The 9,115-nt window shown below is 41.1% G+C and overlaps 2 non-coding genes across 2 annotated transcripts; one reads left to right on the top strand and one right to left on the bottom strand.

Annotated features, from left to right (window-relative positions):
- Positions 1–3,559: 3,559 nt before the first annotated feature.
- Positions 3,560–3,667, top strand: LOC130972113 (small nucleolar RNA R71). Its single transcript, XR_009083311.1, has one exon. It is a non-coding gene; the product is annotated as a small nucleolar RNA R71 (small nucleolar RNA).
- Positions 3,668–8,544: 4,877 nt separating this feature from the next.
- LOC130971471 (small nucleolar RNA R71) lies at positions 8,545–8,652 on the bottom strand. The gene has a single exon (XR_009082689.1). It is a non-coding gene; the product is annotated as a small nucleolar RNA R71 (small nucleolar RNA).
- Between the last annotated feature and the right edge of the window lie 463 nt (positions 8,653–9,115).

Raw genomic sequence — 9,115 nt, 5'->3', positions numbered from 1 at the left:
TCTAATTTCATGGAGGAAATGGAGTGTTCTTGATGCTCCACCCTTAGTTGTCCCATGTTGGAACTTAATTCTCCTAGGGAGGTGTTTAGTTGCTCCCAATAGTTTTGTGGAGGAAAGTTCATCCCTTGAGGAATCTCAGGGATTTCTGATGAGAGGGGTCTCTTGTGTATTCCATCCTTTTCTTGGTGATGGCTTGTCCTCATCAATGGGGATATCTCCTTCTATGTCAACTCCAACTGAATAACAGAGGTGACAAATGAGGTGAGGAAAGGCTAACCTTGCCACAGTGGAGGTCTTGTCTGCCACTTTATAGAGTTCTTGAGCTATAACCTCATGAACCTCTATTTCCTCTCCAATCATGATACTGGATCATGATGGCCCGGTCTATGGTAACTTCGGACCGGTTGCTAGTGGGAATGATTGAGCGTTGTATGAACTCTAACCATCCTCTAGCCACGGCTTGAGGTCATGCCTTCTCAATTGGACCGGCTTTCCTCTTGAATCTTGCTTCCATTGTGCGCCCTCTTCACATATGACTGTGAGGACTTGGTCCAACCTTTGATCAAAGTTGACCCTTCTAGTGAAAGGATGCTCATCTCCTTGCATCATAGGCAAGTTGAACGCCACCCTCACACTCTCCAGACTAAAATCCAAGTATTTCCCCCGAACCATAGTAAGATAATTCTTTGGATTCGGGTTCACACTTTGGTCATGGTCTTTGTGATCCATGCATTGGCATAGAACTCTTGAACCATCAAGATTCCAACTTGTTGAATGGGGTTGGTGAGAACTTCCCAACCTCTTTTGGATCTCATGGCGGATCTCCGGATATTCACCCTTTTTGAGTAAAAGGGGACTTCGGGGATCACCTTCTTCAAGGCCACAACTTCATAGAAGTGGTCTTGATGCACCTTTGAGAGGAATCTATCCATCTCCCATGACTCGGAGGTGGAAGCTTTTGCTTTCCCTTTCCTCTTTTTAGAGGTTTCTCCGGCCTTTGGTGCCATAATGGTTATGGAAAAACGAAAAAGCAACGCTTTTACCACACCAAACTTAAAATGTTTGCTCGTCCTCGAGCAAAAGAAGAAAGAAAGGAGTAGAAGAAGAAGAAATGAGGAAGAAGGGAGATGGTAGTGTGTTCGGCCAAGAAGGGTAAGAAGTGGTGTTTAGGTTGTGTGAAAATGAAGGGTTGAAGAAGGGTATTTATAGGAGAGAGGGGGGTAAAGGTTCGGCCATTTGAGGGTGGGTTTGGGAGGGAAAGTGGTTTGAATTTGAAGGGTGAGGTTGGTGGGGTTTTATGAAGGATGGATGTGAGTGGTGAAGAGAAAGATGGGATTTGATAGGTGAGGGGTTTTTGGGGAAGAGGTGTTGAGGTGATTGGTGAATGGGGGAAGAAGAAGAGAGTGATGGTAGGGTCCTGTGGGGTCCACAGATCCTGTAGTGTCAAGGAAAAGTCATCCTTGCACCAAATGGCATCAAAATCCACGTTTTGACCCATTTCTGGCGTTAAACGCCGGGCTGGTGCCCATTCCTGGCGTTTAACGCCAGGTTGTTGCCCTTTACTGGCGTTTAACGCCAGTCTGGTGCCCTTTTCTGGCGTTAAACGCCCAGAAAGGTGCCAGACTGGGCGTTAAACGCCCAACTGCTAGGCTGACTGGCGTTTGAACGCCAGCAGCATCTTCCTCCAGGGTGTGCTGTTTTTCTTCCTGTTTTTCATTTGTTTTGCTTTTTTCATTGTTTTTGTGACTTCTTATGATCATCAACCTACAAAAAAGATAAAATAACAAAAGAAAATAATTAATTATAAAACATTGGGTTGCCTCCCAACAAGCGCTTCTTTAATGTCATTAGCTTGACAGAGGGCTCTCATGGAGCCTCAGAAATGCTCAGAACCATGTTGAAACCTCCCAACACCAAACTTAGAGTTGAATGTGGGGTTTCAACACCAAACTTAGAGTTTGGTTGTGGCCTCCCAACACCAAACTTAGAGTTTGACTGTGGGGGCTCTGCTTGGCTCTGTTTTGAGAGAAGCTCTTCATGCTTCTTCTCCATGATGATAGAGGGATATCCTTGGGCCTTAAACACCATGGATTCTTCATTCACTTGAATGATCAACTCTCCTCTATCAACATCAATCACAGCCTTTGCTGTGGCTAGGAATGGTCTGCCAGGATGATGGATTCATCCATGCACTTCCCAGTCTCTAGGACTATGAAATCAGTAGGAATGTAATGGTTTTCAACCTTAACCAGAACATCCTCTACAAGTCCATGGGCTTGTTTTCTTGAGTTGTCTGCCATTTCTAGTGAGATTTTTGCAGCTTGCACCTCAAAGATCCCTAATTTCTCCATTACAGAGAGGGGCATGAGGTTTACACTTGACCCTAAGTCACACAAGGCCTTCTTGAAGGTCATGGTGCCTATGGTACAAGGTATAGAAAACTTCCCAGGATCCTGCCTCTTTTGAGGCAGTTTCTGCCTAGACAGGTCATCCAGTTCTTTGGTGAGCAAGGGAGGTTCATCTTCCCAAGTCTCATTTCCAAATAACTTGTCATTTAGCTTCATGATTGCTCCAAGGTATTTAGCAACTTGCTCTTCAGTGACATACTCATCCTCTTCAGAGGAAGAATACTCATCAGAGCTCATGAAAGGCAGTAGCAAGTCCAAGGGAATCTCTATGGTCTCAGTCTGAGCCTCAGATTCCCAAGGTTCCTCATTGGGGAACTCATTAGAGGCCAGTGGACTCCAGTGAGGCCTTCCTTAGTGGCGTTCACTGCCTCTTCTTCCTCCCAGAAATCGGCCATGTTTATGGCTTTGCACTCTCCTTTTGGATTTTCTTCAGTGTTACTTGGGAGAGTGCTTGGAGGAAGTTCAGTAATTTTCTTGCTCAGCTGACCCACTTGTCCTTCCAAATTCTAATGGAAGATCTAGTTTCAGTCATGAAACTTTGAGTGGTTTTTGATCAGATCAGAGACCATGGTTGCTAAGTCAGAATTATTCTGCTTAGAGCTCTCTGTCTGTTGCTGAGAAGATGATGGAAAAGGCTTGCCATTGTTAAACCTGTTTCTTCCACCATTGTTATTGAAACCTTGTTGAGGTCTCTCGTGATTCTTCCATGAAAGATTTGGGTGATTTCTCCATGAAGAATTATAGGTGTTACTATAGGGTTCTCCTAGGTAATTTACCTCTTCCATGGAAGGGTTCTCAGGATCATAAGCTTCTTCCTCAGATGAAGCTTCCTTAGTACTGTTTGGTGCATTCTGCATTCCAGACAGACTTTGAGAAATCAAATTGACTTGTTGAGTCAATATTTTATTCTGAGCCAATATGGCATTCAGAGTGTCAATCTCAAGAACTCCTTTCTTCTGACTAGTCCCATTGTTCACAGGATTCCTTTCAGAAGTGTACATGAATTGGTTATTTGCAACCATTTCAATCAATTCTTGAGCTTCTGCAGGCGTCTTCTTCAGATGAAGAGATCCTCCAGCAGAGCTATCCAAGGACATCTTGGATAGTTCAGAGAGACCATCATAGAAAATACCTATGATGCTCCATTCAGAAAGCATGTCCGAGGGACATTTTCTGATTAATTGTTTGTATCTTTCCCAAGCTTCATAGAGGGATTCTCCATCCTTCTGTCTGAAGGTTTGGACTTCCACTCTAAGCTTACTCCATCTTTGTGGTGGAAAGAACTTTGCCAAGAAGGCATTGACTAGCTTTTCCCAAGAGTCCAGGCTTTCTTTAGGTTGAGAATCCAACCATATTCTAGCTCTGTCTCTTACAGCAAAAGGGAATAGCATCAGTCTATAAACCTCAGGGTTAACCCCATTAGTCTTGAATGTGTCACAGATTTGCAAGAATTCAGCTAAAAACTGATGAGGATCTTCCATTGGAAGTCCATGGAACTTGCAATTCTGTTGCATTAGAGAAACTAATTGAGGCTTAAGCTCAAAGTTGTTTGCTCCAATGGCAGGGATAGAGATGCTTCTCCCATAAAAATCAGGAGTAGGTGCAGTAAAGTCACCCAGCACCTTCCTTGCATTGTTGGCATTGTTGTTGTTTTCGGCTGCCATGGGTTCTTCTTCTTTGAAGAATTCGGTCAGGTCCTCTAAAGAGAGTTGTGCTTTGACTTCTCTTAGCTTTCTCTTCAAGGTCCTTTCAGGTTCAGGATCAGCTTCAACAAAAATGCCTTTGTCTCTGCTCCTGCTCATATGAAAGAGAAGGGAACAAGAAAATGTGGAATCCTCTATGTCACAGTATAGAGATTCCTTTAAGTGTCAGAGGAAAAGAGAAATAGAAAGAAGAAGGAGAAGATAAATTCGAACTTTAGTTAGATAAGGTTCGAATTGTGCATTGAGAAGGAGTGGCACTCCATAAATAGAAGGATGTGGGAAGGAGGGAAGTTTATTTTCGAAAATCAAGTGAAAAATTTTGAAATTATTTTGAAAAACATTAATTAATTTTCGAAAATAAAAGTGGAAAAGAAATTAAGTGATTTTTGAAAAAGAATTTGAAATTAGAAATTAAAAAGATTTGATTGAAAACTGTTTTGAAAAAGATGTGATTAGGAAGATATGATTGGTTTTAAAAAATGTGATTGAGAAGATATGATTTGAAAACAATTTTAAAAAGATTTGATTTTAAAAACTAATGACTTGCCTAACAAGAAAAGATATGATTCAAACATAAAACCTTCCTTAATAGAAAAGGCAAAAATGTTCAATCAAATCATTAATTGTTAGTAAGTATCTTTGAAAAAGGAAAGAAATTGATTTTGAAAACATTTTGATTGAAAAGATATGATTTGAAAAAGATTTGATTTTGAAAAACTTTGAAAACTTGAAAAAAAATTGATTTTGAAAACAAAATCTTCCCCCTGCACCATCCTGGCGTTAAACGCCCAGAATGGTATACATTCTGGCGTTTAACGCCCAAAATGCACCCTTTTTGGGCGTTAAACGCCCAACCAGGTACCCTGGCTGGCGTTTAAACGCCAGTCTGCCTTCTTCACTGGGCATTTTTGAATGCTCAGCTTTTTCTGTATAATTCCTCTGCAGCATGTTTTGAATCTTCAATTCTTTGTATCATTGACTTGAAAGGACACAAATTAAAAATATTTTTGGATTTTTGATAATCAAAATGCGACAAGAATCAAATAACAATGCATGCAAGACACCAAACTTAGCAGTTTGTGTACTACTGACACTAACAATATGAAAATGCATATGAGACACACAAAATACTTCAAGTCAATAGAATTCAAGATCAAAACAAAGAATATATGCATGGATTCGAAAATTATAACAAAAACATGCATTTGACACCAAACTTAGGATGAGACACTAAACTTATGCAAGAAACATCAAATATTTTTGGTCTTTTGGTTTTGTAAAATTTTTTTTTTTTTTTTTTGTGTTTTTTCGAAATTAAGTGGGAAAGGTATCAAAATTCTTAATGAGAATTCCAGGAATCAGTGCAATGCTAGTCTAAGACTCCGGTCCAGGAATTAGACATGGCTTCACAGCCAGCCAAGCTTTCAAAGAAAGCTTCGGTCCAAAACACTAGACATGACCAAAGGTCAGCCAAATCTTTAGCAGATCACTGCTCCAACAGCAAGATTGATACGAAATCAACAAGCTCTTGTGGTGATAAGTTGAACCTCGGTCCAATCAGATTAGACATGGCTTCTCAGCCAGCCAGATTTCAACAAATCATCATGAACTCTAGAATTCACTTTCAAGAATTTCGAAAAAAATACCTAATCTAAGCAACAGATGAACCGTCAGTTGTCCAGCCTAAACAATCCCGGGCAATAACACCAAAAATTTGATGTTGTTGCCGGATCTTGGCTCTGATGTTACCAAAAGCTTGCTCAAAACATGAACAATCCCCGGCAACGGCGCCAAAAACTTGGTCGGGCGAAATTGTGAACAATACTTTTTCACAACTCAAATAATCCCTGGTAATGGCTCCAAAAACTTGGTGCGCTCAATACCATGGCATTACACAACTTCGCACAACTAACCAGCAAGTGCACTGGGTCGTCCAAGTAATAAACCTTACGTGAGTAAGGGTCGATCCCACGGAGATTGTTAGTATTGAAGCAAGCTATGGTCATCTTGTAAATCTTAGTCAGGCAACTCAATGTATATGATGATGATGAACGAAAATAACATAAAAGATAAAGATAGTGATACTTATGTATATCATTGGTGTAAGAGCTTCAGACAAGTGTATGAAGATGCCTTCCCTTCCGTCTCTCTGCTTTCCTACAGCCTTCATCCAATCCTTCTTACTCCTTTCCATGGCAAACTCGTGTAGGGTCTCACTGTTGTCAGCAGCTACCTCCCATCCGCGCAGTGAAAGCTAATGCAAAGCACTCTGTCACAGTGCCGCCAATCACCGGTTTGGTTCCCTCCCCTACCGGAATAGAATAACTCTTTTGCGTCTGTCACTAACGCCCAGTAGGTTACAGGTTTGAAGCACATCACAGTCATTCAATCATTGAATCCTACTCAGAATACCACAGACAAGGTTTAGACCTTCCGGATTCTCTTGAATGCCGCCATCAGGTCCTGCCTATACCACGAGGATTCCGAAGAATCCAAGAGATATTCACTAAGCCTCAGATGCTTGTAGAACAAGATGGTTGTCAGTCACCTTGTTCATGGGTGAGAATGGTGATGGGCGTCAGTCATCACCTTCATCATGTTGAAGAACAAGTGATATCTTGGATAAAGAACAAGCGGAATTGAATGGAAGAACAATAGTAATTGCATTAATACTCGAGGTACAGCAAAGCTCCACACCTTAATCTATGGTGTGTAGAAACTCCACCGTTGAAAATACATAAGAACAAGGTCTAGGCATGGCCGAATGGCCAGCCTCCAAAGATCTAAGATAGCATAAAAGTGAAGATAGCTACCAAAGTCTACTAATACAATAGTAAAAGGTCCTATTAATAGTAAACTAGTAACCTAAGGTGTACAGAAATGAGTAAATGACATAAAAATCCACTTCCGGGCCCACTTGGTGTGTGCTTGGGCTGAGCAATCAAGGAAATTCGTGTAGAGACCTTTTCTGGAGTTAAACGCCAGCTCCCATGCCAGTTTGGGCGTTTAACTCCAACTTTTATTCCTGTTCCGGCGTTTAACGCTGGAATTCCTGAGGCCGGATTGCTTCGCGGGTTTGGGCCATCAAATCTTGGACAAAGTATGGACTATTATATATTGCTGGAAAGCCCTGGATGTCTACTTTCCAACGCCGTTGAGAGCGCGCCAATTGGGCTTCTGTAGCTCCAGAAAATCCACTTCGAGTGCAGGGAGGTCAGAATCCAACAGCATCTGCAGTCCTTTTGAGTCTCTGGATCAGATTTTTGCTCAGGTCCCTCAATTTCAGCCAGAAAATACCTGAAATTACAGAAAAACACACAAACTCATAGTAAAGTCCAGAAAAGTGAATTTTAAATAAAAAATAATAAAAATGTACTAAAATCTAACTAAAAGATATCAAAAACATACTAAAAACAATGCCAAAAAGTATACAAATTATCCGCTCATCAACGCTGCAGAGCTCCTCACCCCCAACAATGGAGTTTAGAGACTCATGCCGTCAAAGTGTATAAAATTCAGATCTGAAAATTGTCATGAGATACAAAACAAGTCTCTAAAAGTTGTTTTAAATAGTAAACTAGTAACCTAGGTTTACAGAATATGAGTAAACTAAGATAATTGGTGCAGAAATCTACTTATGGGGCCCACTTGGTGTGTGCTGGGGCTGAGACTTAAGCCTCCCACGTGCTTGGGCTGTTTCTGGAGTTGAACGCCAGGTTGTAACGTGTTTTGGGCGTTGAACTCCAACTTGTAACTTGTTTCTGGCGCTGGACGCCAGACTGCAACATGACACTGGCGTTGAACGCCAGTTTACGTCATCTATCTTCGCGCAAAGTATGGACTATTATATATTTCTGGAAAGCCCTGGATGTCTACTTTCCAACCCAATTAAGAGCGCATCAATTGGACTCTTGTAGCTCCAAAAAACCCAGTCCGAGTGCAGGGAGGTCAGGATCCAACAGCATCAGCAGTCCTTTTTCAGCCTAAATCAGATTTTTGCTCAGCTCCCTCAATTTTTGCCTAAAAACTAATAATATTCTACTAAAAACTAATTAAAACATGCTAAAATCTACATGAAATTACCCCCAAAAAGCGTATAAAATATCCGCTCATCAAGCATCTCTATCCCTGCCATTGGAGCAAACAACTTTGAGCTTAAGCCTCAATTAGTTTCTCTAATACAACAGAATTGCAAATTCCATGGACTTCCATTGGAAGATCCTCATCAGTTTTTAGCTGAATTCTTGCAAATCTGTGACACTGTCAAGACTAATGGGGTTGACCCTGAGGTCTACAGACTAATGCTATTCCCTTTTGCTGTAAGAGACAGAGCTAGGATTTGGTTGGACTCACAACCTAAATAAAGCCTGAACTCTTGGGAAAAGCTAGTCAATGCCTTCTTGGCAAAGTTCTTTCCACCTCAAAAATTGAGTAAGCTTAGAGTGGAAGTCCAAACCTTCAGACAAAAGGATGGTGAATCCCTCTATGAAGCTTGGGAAAGATACAAACAATTGATCAGAAAGTGTCCCTCTAACATGCTTTCTGAATGGAGCATCATAGGTATCTTCTAGATGGTCTGTCTGAACTGTCCAAAATTTCTTTGGATAGCTCTGCTGGAGGATCTCATCTGAAGAAGACGCCTGCAGAAGCTCAAGAACTAATTGAAATGGTTGCAAATAACCAATTCATGTAAACTTCTGAAAGGAATCCTGTGAATAATGGGACGAATCAGAAGAAAGGAGTTCTTGAGATTGATACTCTGAATGCCATATTGGCTCAGAACAAAATATTGACTCAGCAAGTCAATATGATCTCTCAAAGTCTGTCTGGAATGCAAGCTGCACCAGGCAGTACTAAGGATGCTACATCTAAAGAAGAAGCTTATGATCCTGAGAACCCTTAAATGAAAGAGGTGAATTACATGGGAGAACCCTATGGAAACACCTATAATTTTTAATGGAGAAATCATCCAAATCTCTCATGGAAGGATCAACAGAGACCTCA

The sequence above is a fragment of the Arachis stenosperma genome, chromosome 3, assembly GCF_014773155.1.
Source record: "Arachis stenosperma cultivar V10309 chromosome 3, arast.V10309.gnm1.PFL2, whole genome shotgun sequence".
Lineage (NCBI taxonomy): Eukaryota > Viridiplantae > Streptophyta > Magnoliopsida > Fabales > Fabaceae > Arachis > Arachis stenosperma.
The sequence above is the reverse complement of the archived record's forward strand: the minus strand, read 5'-3'. Positions and strand labels throughout refer to the sequence as shown.